The sequence below is a fragment of the Hemiscyllium ocellatum genome, chromosome 16, assembly GCF_020745735.1.
Source record: "Hemiscyllium ocellatum isolate sHemOce1 chromosome 16, sHemOce1.pat.X.cur, whole genome shotgun sequence".
Taxonomy (NCBI): Eukaryota; Metazoa; Chordata; class Chondrichthyes; order Orectolobiformes; family Hemiscylliidae; genus Hemiscyllium; species Hemiscyllium ocellatum.
In genome coordinates this window covers 49,235,392-49,251,860 of record NC_083416.1, presented here as the reverse complement: position 1 = coordinate 49,251,860, position 16,469 = coordinate 49,235,392, and the positions used below count along the sequence as shown (strand labels likewise).

The window sequence follows — 16,469 nt, the reverse complement described above, 5'->3', positions numbered from 1 at the left end:
TTGATGTCTCTTCCCCCTCCCTTTAATGTCCTTCTTTCTCACTCCTTCCTCCTTCATATCTCTCTCCCACCCCTCCTCCCCAACCTTCATGTCCATTTCTTTCCTTCCCCATTCACCCTCAAACTCCTCTGTTCACCCTCACTCCTAAATTCACCCTCAACCCCTACCCACCCATCTCTGTTCACCCTCACCACTCTGCTCATCCTCTTCACCCCCGTTCACCCTCTGTTCAGCCTCACCTCCTCCATTCACCCTCAAGCCTGTTAACCCTCCAGTTCCCTGTTCACCCTCACCCCTCTCCTGATTACCCTCACCCCTCTCCTGATTACCCTCACCGCCTAAATTCACCCCCAACCCCCACATGTCACCCTTCCCCATTCACCATCACCTCCACCCTGTTCACCCCCACCCCCCCGTTCACCCTCACCCCCCCGTTCACCCTCACCCCCCCGTTCACCCTCACTCCTTCATTCACCCTCTACTCCCCATGATTCATCCCCACCCTCTTGTTCCCCCTCACCCCTTCACCCCACATCACCCCTGCCCCATGTTCACCCCCACCCCATTCTGTTCAGCCCCAATCCACCCCGTTCATCCCATCCAACCCCAACCCCAACCCCAACCCCAACCCATCCTGTTCACCCCACTTCCCAATCCCGTTTACCCCCCCCCCCCCCAAACACCCTCACCGCCTAAATTCACCCCTCCTCCCCCCATGTCAGTGTCCTGCCTGCTGGTCCTGCCCCTCCCCCACCCAGGCCGCTGGCGGAGGGTTACTCTCTCTCTCTCTCTCTCCCTCCCTCCCTGTGCTCCGCCTGCAGTCTGAGCGTCGCCAGCTCCTCTCTGGATCCGAGAGGGAAGTTCAGGAGCAGGAGAAGGAGAAGGAGAAGGAGAGAGACAAAAAAGGGGGGAAAAAAAAAATCAAGAGAAGAGGTGGAAAGCTGGCAGGAGTGCTGAGTTCCAGGTACCGGGAGAATAGCGGCGGGTTTTGGGGAGTGTGGTTGGGGGGAGGTTTGTGTGAAGTTTTCCAGCAGAGTCCGGGATATGGCGTCGCCCCGGGCCCCGGGCCTCGGGCCGGGAGCTGCACCAATCCCCCCTCCCCGCCGCCCCATCCCCGGCTCCAGCCGGTTTCAAACCTCTCGGCTGATATTTAGCTGGAAGTACTGACTTGGACCCAGTTGTTTTCCCGGCGCCGTGCCCCGGGGAAGCCGCCTTTATTCGGGGATGTGTTTTTTTGCTGGGCCCGGGCTCGGCCTGAAACTGCAGCGGGACAGAGGGGGGTGTATTTACCGCAATGGCTGCCGAGGGAGGGGGGGAGAGACAGATTGAGGTAGAAAGTTTTAGGAAGTGGGCGCTGTGTCCCGTCCGCAGTTACAGTTGTGGCTATTTATTGTGCACTTTGTCAAGCGGGAGGTGGGGGGGACGATCAAAATGATTTTGTATTTTTTTTACCGCTTTGAGGAACAAAGGATGAAACGTCCAGTTCCCGAAGCTTGTCTGTCCCAACCTTTGTAATAGACCTGAGAAAGAGATGGGTGTGTGGTTTCCCGGGAGGAGAGCCGAGATTGCCGGTGCTTGAAAGGAAATCTGATCGGCTGGCAGTGAGTCTGGTTGCGGGGGAGGGGGTTGAATGTTGGGTTCTGTTCTCGGCAGGAGAACAGCAGCTGCTGGATTGTTGAGCCATTACCCAGAACCTGCCAAACTCGAAGGCAGTTCACAGACTTTGAAACACTTTTAGATTTAATCAATGTTTTGGTATATAAATATATAAAGCGGCCGTAAATCTGCTTGTTTAGGGCGTGCTAACTTTGTCAAGAAGGTTTTCTGATCGAATGTCGTTTTGTATCCACATTTATTTTTCAAAGACATTACGGTTCGAGATTATTGTAACAAATACATTAAATGTGTACGCACTCTGAATCGTTTGTTTGTTGGGGTTATAGAAAATTACAGGGATTTCTTTTTAATGTTCCGATAAGTAAGCTCATCGATGTTCCAAAGTACCGATTCTAAATAAATCACACTACAAGCTAACGAACAAACTAAGGGGTCTCCTGTTAATGTGTGTAGGCACTGTTGTAAATTGTACCAATCATTTCTTAAAAGTTCCAAGAAATTGTATATGAGCATTACATTTCTGTTGAAATTGTACTGGGGACACAGATCCTGAATTTCAAATATCAGTGAGGAAATTAAATCCCACTTTTTTGAAGGGAAAGTAAAAATTAAGAGATTATAATTTCAGAGGGTTACGTGAAGAGTGACTGTGTATAATTAAGTTGAGTGAATTGTACTGTATTAATGTATCTTGATTATGTATTTAATCAGCATAACTAATATTTTACGTAATTGTTGTCCAGAGTAGGCTTACCTCTTTTCCTCTTGCCCCACAAAAAATGCAAAGACACTTCTTTAGTGTTATCCTTTCGCATTTCTGTGCTGTGATTATTTGCATGAATCTTTGTGTTTATTGCGTGTGACCTACCCAGCTGCTGTGGCTATTATCCTCTTCTGCCTTTTCCTCTTCATTGGCCAACATCACCTTTTCATTGTTGGGCAATTGCTTTGTGCTTATCTCTTAATCTCTTTATTTCTTAAAGAGTCAGTTTGTCATATCTTTCCAATGTTAACTGTTTTTTTTAAAATCCCAGAATTTGGATCTACATCTTTGCCAAAACCTAACTATTTTTTGCTTGGGCAATGTCCTATTGGGTGTACATTGAAATCCATCAAGTAGTTTTGAAAAAATATATTATCTAGAAACAAGCATTCGAAAATGTTAGCTGTACCCAGCTTTGGTGACTGACGTAGTTATGTTGATGTATAATGTATTTTTGCAGTAAACTAAGCATTTTAAAAAACTTTGTGTGATGTGGGCCTCTCTGACCAGGCTAATATTTATATCCAATCCTGTTCACCTTTTTAAGAAGTTGGAGTGAGCTGCCTCAACAACTGCAATCCATTTCGTTTAAGTACACTTCTGAGGAAGGGAGATGCAGTCTTTGATTAGTGATATTGAAGGCACAGTAGTACAGTTACAGTCGATGAGCATGATGGTCCTTATATTTGTTGCCCGTTGTCCTTCTGGATGGTAGAAATTGTGGGTTCAGAAGGTGTTGTCAGTGGACTATTGATGAATTGTTGCAACATATTTTACAGATAGTATGCACAACTGTCCCTGCATTAGTTGTAGAAGGAGTGAATAAATGAGCTGCTTGGTCCAAGATGGGTTTCAAACCTCTTGAGAGTTGTTCAAGTTGTACTCCACAGCCAGGTGTATGTATTCTGTCATGCTCCTGATATTTACCTCCAAGATGGTTGACTGGCTTTGGGGAGTCTGTTATTTCCCTCAGAATTCCTGGCCTCTGATCTAAGTAGGTTATTACTGTGTAAATGCTGTTTGTTAGCATTGTTGACAACATCTTCCATCACTTTTTAAGGGATAGTTTATTATTTTTTCCATTAATGGACACTGTTAGACTGCAGTTGCTTGCGTTGACTGACAAAGGACAGTTAGGAACATAAGATTCTGGGTTTTATGTTGGTTCTTTGGCAGAAAAAGTTGAATTCAGTTCTTACATGATGCGTGTGCTGAGATTTGTACATTGGTACTTCATTTCAGCTTAAACTTGAAAAATGCCATTAGAAAAGTGACAACATTTCTTAAATTAACAATACAGCACAGAAATGTAAAAGGTTTCTTAAATGGTTTATCAAGCTGTCTGGGAAATCTTTTTAAAATCCGGATTATCAACGGGTACAAAATTGCAGGTTTTTTGTTCAGCTCTTCACGTGACTTAAACCACAAGACATAGAGTCATGGAGTTGTACAGCATGGAAACAAACCCATATAATCCGTCCACGCCAACCAGTTTTCCTAAATTAATCTAGATCCATTTGCCAGCATTTGGTTCCTATTCCTCTAAACCCTATCCTATTCATTGTACTCATCCAGATGCTTTTTAAATGTTGTAATTGTACCAGCCTCAACCACTTCCACTGGCAGCTCATTCCAACACAAACCATCCTCTGTGTGAAAAGTTGCCCCACAGGTCTCTTTTAAATCTTTCTTATCTCACCTTATACCTATGCCCCCTAGTTTGGGACCCCCTACTGTTGGGGGGTGTGGTGAGAGAGAGAGAGGGGGATCTTGGCTATTTGCCCTATTCGTGCCCCTCATGATTTTATAAACCTCTGTACAAGTCACCCCTCATTCTAGGGAAAATAGCCCCAGCCTATTCAGCCTCTCTCTGTAGCTCAAACCCTCCAATCCTAGCAACATCCTTGTAAATCTTTTGAGTCCTTTCTAGTTTCACATCTTTCCTCGTGCAGGGAGACCAGAATTGAATGCAATATTCCAGAAGGAGCCTAACCAATGTCCTGTACAGCTGCAACATGATGTCCCAACTCCTATACTCAGTGCTGCATTGATCAATAAAGGCAAGCATACCAAACACATTCTTCGCTATCCTGTCTACCTGCAACTCCACTTTCAAGGAACTCTGAGCCTGCCCCATAGGTTTTTGTTCAGCAGCACACCCCAGAACCTTATCATTAAGTGTATAAGTCCTGCCCTAATTTGCCTTACAAAATGCAACACCTCACATTTATCTAAATTAAACTCCATCTGCCACTCCTCAGTCCATTGGCCCATCTGATCGAGGTCCCATTGTACTCTGAGGTAACCATCTTCACTCTCTACTACCCCCACCAGTTTTGGTCATCTGCAAACTGACTAATATACTCCTCCTGTAATTGCATTCAAGTAATTTGAATCAGTGAAAAAAGCAGTGGACCTAGCACGGCTAGTTGTTAAGTTCTTTTTTTTCTTACACACTTGATATAACTGCAAACGCCAACTTCTGTGAACAACAACCAAATTTATTAAACACAGGACAGTACAAACTTTCTGGAGGAACCTTTAACGCATGCCTCACAGGACTTATGGGGTCATGGCAGAAGCTCTCCCTTGACAAAGGAAATAGCCATTCCTTTATACAAAATCTTTATATCACAGTTAGTAATACCCACAAGACAACCCCCAGGCATTCCCCCACAGTCGCATGCTATTCAAGATGCAATGTAGTGACTACTTCATCCTCAGAAACAATGTAATGTAAATCATCCCTTAATGGTCAAATCTGTTGGAAATCATTTTTTGTAACTGTAGGGGACTTTAGTCAAATTTCAATTGTAATGTTCTTATTGATTTCTGAAGAGCTGAAAAAGTAAATAGTAGGAGATGACAATGTAAATAGCTTTTGAATAACTGGGAAATGGCCATGCAAATGGCTTTGAATGCCTAGAGATTAGTGTTTGGCACTGCTGCCTCACAACACCAGAGTCCCAGGTTCGATTCCAGCCTCGGGCAACTGTCTGTGTGGAGTTTGCACATTCTTCTCGTGTCTGCGTGGGTTTCCTCCAGGTGCTCTGGTTTCCTCCCAAAGTCCAAAGATGTGCAGGCTAGGTGAATTGGCTATGCTAAATTGCCCATGGTGTCAGGTGCATTAGTCAGGGGTAAATGTGAGAATATGGGTCCGGGTGGGTTACTCTTCGGAAGGTCGGTGTGGACTTGTTGGGCCTAAGGGCCCGTTTCTACACTGTAGGGAATCTAATCTAATTACTGGATTAAGATTAGATTCACTACAGTGTGGAAACAGGTCCTTCGGCCCAACCAGTCCACACCGATCCTCCGAAGAGTAACCCACCCAGACCCCTTTCCCTTTGACATGCAGACACAGGAAGAATGTGTGTGGAGTTTGCAATCAGTCACCCGGGCCAGGAATCAAACCCAATTCCAAGCGCTGTGAGGCAGCAGTGCTAACCATTGAGCCACTGTGCCGCCCTGGTCAGAGAACTGAAACAGCTCAGCCTCAAGTTCTAATATTGTTTCTTCAGACTTCCAAAGTCTTTCCCCACTTAGTAGATAGACAATGCCTCTATTCTTCCTACCAAACTGCATTACCACACACCTTCCCACATTGTATTCCGTCTGCCACTTCTTTAACCACTTTTCTAGCTTATCTAAATCCTCCTACAGACTCTCACCTTCCTCAACATACAGGTCCCTCCATCTATCTTCTGGTCATCTGAAAACTTAGAAACAATGCCCTCAGTTCCTTCATTCACATGGTTAATATGGAATGTGAATACTTATGGTCCCAACACTGTCCCCTGTGGAATTCCACTGGCTGCCCGCTGCCATCCTGAAAAAGACTCCTTTATCCCCACTCTTTGCCTTTCAAGTATTCTGCAATCTCATGTTTTATAATGGACTCTCAAATCTTAGCAACAACCAAAGTCAGACAAACCAGCCTATAATTTTCTGTTTTCTACCTCCCTCTTTTCTTAGCAGAGGTGTTGCATTAGCTATTTACTAGTCCTGTGGGACCATCTGTGCCTCCAGTGCTTCCTGAAACATCACCACCTATGCCTTTACTATCTCCCCACTATCTACTTCTGAACTCTGGTTCGGGTGATTTATCCACGTTCAGAATTTTTGGCTTTCCCAGTACCTTCCCCTTGGTGGTCGCACAACACTCACCTCTGCCCCACATTCTCTTGAAATTCTGGTATGCTGCTGATGTCTTCCAGTGTGAAGACTGATGCACCGAACCTTTTCAGTTCCTCTGCCATTTGTTTGCTCAGATATCCAAGTTGGACTGCATAATTCATGTTGTAATAAAACTACTGCTGCTTTGTATCAATGGAAATTATGTAGTATATGATCTGTAATTGGCAATAGTTAAAGCAGTTTTGATTAATTTAGTTTCTTCTAATGTGAAAATGTGTAACAATGTGAAATCAAGTTAAACAGGAATCATGAGCTAGAATTATGAAAAAGAAATAAAGTAATTGATCCTCTCGCATGAAATTAATCACTTGGGGCAACTTCAAATTTTGTAAAACTTTTTTTAGAAAAAGGAACATTCTGAATTTCAGTAAGTAATTTCAATAGACATCTTTTTATAAAAAATGTAAACCTATTGTGACAACTAGCAGCATGAGCATGTCAGTTTTATATAAACATTTTTGTGGTCTAAATCTCGACTCATTCTGTTTAAATTTTGTATATGAAGAAACTATTACATTTATTTGATTTTTATTCAGTTACTACTTGTCAGAAACTACTGAACATTGCAGTTTTATATTTCATCTAAATATAAATGTATACACAAATAAACTCAAACATTAAAACAGCTGACTTGGACCAACAGTTCACGTTGGTATTTTGTTTTTATACAAGCAGTTAATTTTGATTGCATTTTCCCAGCTGCTTCCATACCCAGAACCCGTTTTTGTTCATCTGCCAATTCAATCTAGAGTTGAAAGGTTCAATTGCCTCTGCCTTGACCTATAACTCTGAAAATATATTCCTTGTCCTAACAGTTCTGTTTCAAAATGTTCCTCCTTCTCTACATACAAGATGACCAGAGGATTAGGTAGGGTAGACAATGAACGTCTTTTTCCTATGATGATGACGTCAGCTTGTATGAGGGGACATAACTACAAATTGAGGGGCGATAGATTTAAGACAGATGTCAGAGGCAGGTTCTTTACTCCAGAGTGGTAAAGGCGTGGAATGCCTTCCTTGCCAATGTAGTTAACTCAGCCACATTAGGGAGATTTAAACAATTCTTGGATAAGCACATGGATGATGATGGATAGTGTAGGGGAGCGAGCTGAGAATAGTCCACAGGTCGGCGCAACATTGAGGGCCGAAGGGCCTGATCTGCGCTGTATTGTTCTGTGCTCTCTGTTTTAAGCATTATTTGTTTAACAGTGCTACTAAATTAACCTGATTTTTAATGATCTGCAAAATTGAACTGTTTCAGTATTCATATAATACACAGTATCTTGTGTTCCTAAGAATACTAGTAGAAAATGAGGACTGCAGATGCTGGAGATCAAAGTCGAGAGTGTGACGCTGGAAAAGCACAGCAGGTCAGGCAGCATCTGAGGAGCAGGAGAATCGCTGTTTCGGGCTTAAGCCCTTTGCCCCTGATGACGGGCTTATGCTTGAAACATCGATTCTCCTGCTTCTCGGATGCTGTCTGATCTGTGCATTTCCAGCAACACACACTCGACTACTTAAGAATGCTGAATGTTACAGTATAGGAATAGATGACTCTGGTCATCAAGATCATGCTGCTTTCCTTATGAGCTAAGCAGGTCATTAGTGGCACAGAATTTCACACTAAGCTCCTGTGTCACCTCCCATCCCAAGTGAAGAGATGTTTCCTGGTCTTCCATTTGACCTTTTTCATAATTTATTTCTGTGCCTCTTCATTACTGTTTCATCACACGTGGAATAATCTGTTACAGTCTGCTTTATCAAAACCTCCATTTGATTATCTCTTTAAAAATTTACATTAGTGAGATGGAGGAAGACAGTGGAAGATAAGACTCAAATTTGTCATCTTCTCTGACAACCACCAATTCACAAAATGACTGACGTCAAGAAACATCTCATGATGAGCATTGCACTGAAACAATTGAGATATTAAATCAGGTAATGAAAAGTTTGGTCAAATCAAGTAAGTTTTAAGCAGCCTGTTTTAAAGAGGGAAGTGAGGTGGAAAGGCAGAGAAGATTATAGTTATATGAAAGAGAGGCAACTGAAGGCATGTCCACCACCAATAAATAAATTATTAGAGAAGCGCACACCAATGGCTTAGTGGTCACTCTACCCAAAAGTAACCTAGAACCCCAGTTTAGTGTTTGAGGATGTGGGGTTGAATCCTACCATTACAGATGGTGAAATTTGAATTCAGTTTGAAAAGATATCTGGATGACAAAACTATTCCAGTCAGGACCATGTAACCACTGTCAATTGTCATAAGATCATCTGGTTCACAGTTTCCTTAGGGAAGGAAATCAGTCTTTACCCGGTCTGGCCTTCGTGTACCTCCAGACTCTCAGCAATGTTGTTGGCTCTTAATTGCCCTCTGAATTTGGGCAATAAATTCTGGTCCAGCCAGCAACACCCACATCCTCTGAAAAAAAGAAGAGAATTGAAGGAGAGAGAGATTTCAGATGTGGCATAGGAGTGTATTAGAGATAGGGATGTGCAAGGCCATGAATGTATCTGAAAATAACATTGAGTATTTTAAAATCATGGTAATGCCAGGAGTCTGTGTAGGTCAGCAGGCAGAGCTAATAGATGACCGAAACTTGCAGCAGGTCAATATATAGATAGCACGGTTTTAAGAAGGCCTTGTTTATGGACGGTTGTGTGCAGGCATCAGCCAGCAGAAAACAAAAGTTGGAATATTCAACTTGAGAAGTAGTAACTAGAATGAATGAGGGTTTCATTAGTAAGGATCTGAGGAGGACGACTTGGGTGACCTTGGAGTGGAAACTGGAAGTCCTAGTATAAGATTGGAAGCTCATCTTTGTTTCAAATTTGGCATCAATGTTGTAAACAGAACAAGTGAATCTGAAGCAGCAGTAGGCTATTCAGTCTGTTGAGCCAGCTGTCTCATTTAAGAAGATCATGGTTGATATGATTGTAACTTCAAATGCAGATTCTAGTCTATCATTGATAACCTTACAACTCCTTGCTTAACGAGAATCCATTTACCTCTGCGGTAAAAGTATTGAAGGACTCTGCTTCCAATGCCTTTTCAGGATGAGCATTCCAAAGGTTGTCATCATTGAGATTAAAAGCTTTGCCTCATTTCTGTTTTAAAATGATTTTTAGAGTTCCCCATTTTACCACAAGATGAAACATCCTCTTTGAATCTGCCTTATCAAGATCCGTTGGAACTTTCTGTTTTAACCAAGTTGCCTCTTGATCTTCTAAATTCAGCATTAGATGTCTTGCCTCTTCAATCTTTCCTGTATAGATAACTCACCCATTTCAACTATTAATCTAGTAAATCCCTGAACTGCCTCCAATGCAAGGTGATCAATACTGTGCATAGTATTCTAAATGTAGTCCCACCTATGCCCTGTATATATAACTGGAGCATAACCATCCTACTTTTGTATTCAGAACCCCTTGTGATAAATCTTAGCATTCGGTTTGCTTTCCTAATTGCTGTACCTGCATATTAACCTTTGGCAATTCATCATTGAGAATCAAGATGTTTTTCAATCTTTCATTTCTGTGGAGAGAAATTAGAGTGTGAAGATAGTTAAAGGAGAGAGAGAGAGAGAGAGAGATCACCTGAGAGAGAGAGCCATTCACAAGGTTGGCTAATGTTGGGTTGAGGAGGGAAAGGTGATCATATCAATGGTGGTAGAATCAAGGAAACCAAGTGAGCTTAGGGTGGGAGGAGGGTGGCAGATGTCGTATAGCGGTATTATCCCAACTCCTCAATCAGGTTCAAATTGCATCTGCTTCAGAGATATGTAATAAGATTTCTGAACAGACAGTATTAGGGTAGGGCAAATAAGGTTTGGTCACTTGAAATTGTGTGAAGGATATAGCAAATACAGATGACCTTTTTCTTGATGTGCCAAAGAAGTCTGTGATCCTCTTTGTTGGTAAGATGAGGGAATTATGGATTAAGAAGATGGTTTGCAGTAGAGAAAATCTTTGTCTTTGTATTCATGGATAGCACACTAACTGTACTGTACCTTTTACATTGCTTGGATCAAATTCTGCACTGGCTTACATTACCACTTCTTAATTTTGTTGCCTTGACATAAAAAGACAGGAATTTTGCAGATATATCTGTCTAAAATTCCAACTTTTCACGTTATTTTGCAGACCTGTTGCCCTGTATGAAATCTGAAAATTGGATTTTCCGTTATTTTCCCTATATTTCCATTCATTCACAATTGTTATACATTGAACACTGCATCCACGACCCCCATTTTCTGGCTATCCTGCAAAGTCATCTTACCAGTGACTAACAGTTTGCCAATATCCTCCGATTGAGGATGATTAGCAAACTTTATTTATTTAATCCAGATTATGTTTTTATGTGTAACATTGGGATATTGTAGAGTATCTCCAATAGGGCCTTCTGTAAAAAGTACTCCTGTTCTGCCTTCCAATAGTCTCTATCTCCAGGTGGTTACATACTTCTTAAATTCCTGTGTTCTTTTTATGTTGTAATATGTTTACAAATGTCTTTTGCAATTTACACTGTAAGGTGCATTCATTGAAACTTTTTAAAAGTAATGCATGGATTTGTCAAACATGATCTGCCTTTTGGAAATATGTGATCCATTCTAATTAGCTGCTGTTTATCCATAAACCCATGCATTTCATTTGTAGTACAGGCAGCAATAATTTGATTACTGAAGTCTGGTAATTATATTGTCGCTGCATTCATTTTGAAAATAAGATAGTCACCTTTTGTTGCAACCATCCAATCCTCTGGTGCAATTATAATTAGAGTAGCTGTATGTTTCCTTTTTCACCAAAGGATCCCGGAATTTAAGCTCCAAAATAAATAATGTATGCCTAATATGCTTGTGTTCACACAACTAATACATATGTATGTAAAATTCCTTTTATTACCTCGGTTTTGCAAATTTTCTTTGTTCCCCTCATATTAGGTCTTCTCAGTTAGATAGTAGAATTCCAGCCAATGAGTCGAGAAGATGTGGGTTCAAGCTTCGCTATCAAGAATCGATTACATATCTTTGGCTGATGCTACAGTATGGTCTTCTGTTGTTCTGGCTAATAGTTATCCATTAAACAACAAAACTAAAGCACTTGAACTCTTGCTCTTTGTAGGTCCTTGCTATGCAGGTACACAGCTGCGTTTTCTGATATTATTGCATGTTCAACAGTGCTTCACCAGTTGTAAAGCCATTTGGGAAGACCTAAAGTTGTAAAAGTTGCATTGTCATTCAAGTTCTGTAATTACATTTGATTTCTTATTTCCATTTACATACTTCTCCGACAGATGTTTCTGAATTTGTCAGTTTCTAAACATTTTTGGTAATGTCTTTATTTCCTGATTTTTAAAAAAATGATCTTTGTTTTTTCCCCAATTATTATATTATGGTTACTATTTCCCCATTTATAGTTTGCCTATTTGGTCAATGAGTGCTTCCTTCCATGACGAAGTAACAACATATTGACTTGAGAAACAATCCTGCAAAACAAAGCTGAAAACGTCAAAAAATATTTTCCCTATCCCAATCCACTTTTAGATAATCTAAATCTTTGCCAATTTATCAGTTGTTAAAACAAATCCCTCTAATTTATTTTTAAATTTGCATTTGATTTCTGCTGTTTAGGTTGTGATATTCTGTCACTTCAGTCTAGTTAATTGTCTTATCTCTATTCAGTTTGAAAATAGTCACGTATGTTGCCACCATTCAGTCCTCTGGTACAGTTACACTTAGCGCATCTGTATGTTCCCTGCTTTCACCAAAGATATCACTGGTGTCCTTGATCCATACTGCAGTTGACAGAGATTTTGTTTTGATTGTCTGTCAATTTCTCTTTGTTATTTGAAAACAACCATCTGTTGTGCATTCTAACACTGCTGTAGAGGAAAGTTGGTTTCTTGCCTGCATTGTTTTCCAAAAAGATTGAATTTTCTCATTTTATTGGGCCTGGTCTATCGAGTTAGTGTTTTGTCTTTAGCTATCTATGTTCTTTGCTATTGAAAAGATGCAACACCATGCAGCCTGCCAATGTTAATATTTCTTGTGCATTTTTTCTTTAAGTCTGTGACAGACCTGCCATGTTCCTTGAGATTCAACTTCAAGGAGCCTATGAACCTTAATATTGATCTATCTGACAGGGCGTGTCCACTTTTAAGTTGGGAGTACATTACAGTTTTTAAGTATTTGATTTTCAGTCATAGATGCTACATATCTGTTTTATCTGAGTTCGGCTCTTTGAGTGCTTCAAATCCAAACACTTCTGTTCTGAAGTATCTCGGTATTGGGCACTTTGTCCTCCGAGTTGATTCCCATGATATCCTGAATGCATCTCATGTTAGAACCTGCTTAACTGCTTAATATTAGGAGTGATGTTTCACTGGCTTCAAGGAGCATAGATATTACCACAGCTTTGTGAATTGTAAATTTTGTTGCAATATTTAGTACCTTATTTCTTCCATAGTCAGTTGTGTAAAGCTGCTTAGCTTGCTCTAGAAATTGTTTCCTGCCTTGCTGCTAATTAAGAGGTTACACCTTTAGGATAGGTAAAGTGTGTGTACAACCTTTTTAAAGTTCTGTGGTTGATGATTATCATTTGCGGATTATGGTCAGAATTTGGTGGTGTTTGGTTGGAGCGTCTGTCTTCCTTAAGCTGATGTTAGCCCATGGTTGTCAGTTGTTTGCAAAAATCAATTCATGCCATGCTAAAGTCAAACTCCGTCATCGGCAAACAGCAATTCCAAAGCCGTCATATTTGATACTTAGGATTTCAGGTTAGAAAGATTGTCTAGATAGCGTCTCGATTTTAACTCCTTACATTCATCACTGAGGTTATTAGGGACATTTAATTCTTATACTAACTGCATGCAAGTGACAAAAAATTATGATCTTCCAGACTACATTGGTTGAAAATTTTCAACTCTCGCTATTAAACAAGCACAATGCAATGATAAAATAAAACAAAGAATTGCAGATGCTAAAGATCTGAAACAAGAACAGAAATTGCTGGAGAAACTCAGCAGGTCTGGCAGAATCTGTGGAGAGAAAGCAAAATTAACATTTTGAATCCAGTGACCCATCTTCAGAACTGATAGCACCTAGAAAACAGATGTCGAAAGCAGATGTGCTGGGAAAAGCTGTTTGCTCACATGAATAGTTTGCATCTGAAATCTACTGCCTGGAAGTATGGTGGAGGCAGGTTCAGTTGAGGCGTTCAAGAACGCATTAGATTATTGTTTTTAAGCGATATGCAAGGGCATGGAAAAGGGCAGGCGTCTAGCACTAAGTCATGATATACAGTTGGAGAGCTACTACAGCCACGAAAGGCTGAATGGACCCCTTCTGTGCTGTTGCACTTTTGTGATTCTGCAGTTACCTGTAACCATGACAAACTTTATGACAAATTGGCTTAGTAACAATGTTCTTGATTCATACTAAATTCAGATGTTGCGATGTACTTTGGCACTTACTGCAATGACGAGCTGATCAGATTAAGGGCATTTCTTCAGTGCTGGAAAGGAACATATAGAACATAGAACATAGAAGGATACAGCGCAGTACAGGCCCTTCGGCCCTCGATGTTGCGCCGACCGAGTCCTACCTAACCTATACTAGCCCAATAACTTCCAAATGCCTATCCAATGCCCGCTTAAAAGAACATAAAGAAGGAGAGTTCACCACTGATACGGGCAGGGCATTCCATGAACTCACAACCCGCTGTGTGAAGAATCTACCCCTAACATCTGTCCTATACCTACCACCCCTTAATTTAAAGCTATGTCCCCTAGTAACACCTGACTCCATTAGCGGTAAAAGGTTCTTAGTATCTACCCTATCTAAACCCCTAATCATCTTATACACTTCTATCAGATCTCCCCTAAACCTTCTCTTCTCCAATGAGAACAGCCCCAAGTGCCTCAGCCTTTCCTCATAAGATTTTCCTACCATTCCAGGCAACATCCTGGTAAACCTCCTCTGCACTCGTTCTAAAGCTTCCACATCCTTCCTATAGTATGGCGACCAAAACTGCACACAATACTCCAGATGAGGCCTCACCAGAGTCTTATACAACTGCAACATGACCTCAGGACTCCGGAACTCAATTCCTCTGCCAATAAAGCCCAGTACACCATATGCCTTCCTCACAGCACTATTTACCTGGGTGGCAACTTTCAGAGATCTGTGTACATAGACACCAAGATCCCTCTGCTCATCCACACTACCAAGTAGCCTACCATTAGCCCAGTAATCCATCATCATGTTATTCCTACCAAAGTGAACGACTTCGCACTTAGCTACATTGAATTCCATTTGCCACATTTCCGCCCAGCTCTGCAACTTATCTATATCCCGCTGTAACCTACCACTTCCTTCCTCACTATCCACAACTCCACCGACTTTCGTGTCATCCGCAAACTTGCTTACTCAGCTTTCAAGTCCTTCCTCTAGATCATTTATAAAGATAACAAAAAGCAATGGTCCCAAAACAGATCCTTGTGGTACACCGCTAGTAACTGCGCTCCAAGATGAACATAATCCATCAACTACTACCCTCTGTCTCCTTCCAGCCAGCCAATTCCTAATCCAAACCTCTAATGTATCCTCAATGCCATACCTCCGAAGTTTTAGCATTAGCCTACCATGGGGAACCTTATCGAACGCCTTACTAAAATCCATATACACAACATCTACTGCTTTACCCTCATCCACTTCCATAGTCACCTTCTCAAAGAACTCAATAAGGTTTGTGAGGCACGACCTGCCCTTCACAAAACCATGCTGGCTATCCCTGATCACGTTATTCCTACCCAGATGTTCATAAATCTTATCCCTTACCATTCTCTCTAAGACTTTGCCCACCACTGAAGTCAGACTCACTGGCCTATAGTTACTAGGGCTATCCCTACTCCCTTTCTTGAACAATGGGACCACATTCGCTATCCTCCAGTCCTCTGGTACTATTCCCGTTGACAATGACGACATAAAAATCCAGGCCAATGGCTCAGCTATCTCCTCCCTAGCTTCCCATAGGATCCTGGGGTAAATGCCATCAGGCCCAGGAGACTTATCTATATTCATCCTTTCCAATATTCCCAAAACCTCTTCCCTGCATATTTCCAGGGCATCCATTCTAATTATTTGTGATTCCATATTCACATCAGCAACAGTGTCCTGTTCCTGAGTGAATACTGATGAAAAGTACTGATTTAATGTCTCTCCAATCTCCTCCGCCTCCACACACAACTTCCCACTACTATCCTTGACTGGACCGATACCTACCCTAGTCATCCTTTTATTCTTGACATACCTATAGAAAGCCTTTGGGTTTTCCCTAATCCTACCAGCTAAAGACTTTTCATGTCCCCTTCTCGCTTTTCTTAGCTCCCTCTTTAGCTCCTTCCTGGCTACCTTATAACTCTCAATCGCCCCTACTGAACCTTCACGCCTCATCTTTACATATGCCGCCTTCTTCCCTTTCACAAGGGACTCCAATTCCTTACTAAACCACGGCTGCCTCACAAGGCCCTTTACACCATGCCTGACTGGTACATACCTATCGAACTTGGTGTGAAAAGGGAGGGATCCAGTTGTTGCCAACCATGTTGGTACTAATGACGTTGATAGGACTCAAAAGGATATTCTCCTGAAAGATTGTGAACATTTAGGAGCTAAATTAAAAGCCGGAGCCTCCAAGATAATCTTAGAGTTATTGCTTGGACCACAGACATCCTAGCTCAGGGTACCTAAAGTCAAGGAGTTAGATACATAACTTAAAGATTAATGTGGCAGGAATGGGTTTCCATTCAGGGGACACTGGCACTAGAATTTGGATAGAAAGGAGCAGTTTCAGTGAGATTGGCTTCCCTTGAACTGTAGTAGGATCTGTGTCACAT

At 41.6% G+C, this 16,469-nt stretch overlaps 1 protein-coding gene across 1 annotated transcript in view; it reads left to right on the top strand.

The window, feature by feature from the left end:
* Window positions 1–823: 823 nt before the first annotated feature.
* The window catches only part of smad5 (SMAD family member 5), a 64,549-nt gene continuing 48,903 nt past the window's right edge, over window positions 824–16,469 (top strand). Inside the window, exon 1 of the mRNA XM_060837229.1 lies at window positions 824–964. The gene's annotated coding sequence lies outside the window, so the exon portion shown is untranslated. The remainder of the gene's footprint in view (window positions 965–16,469) is intronic.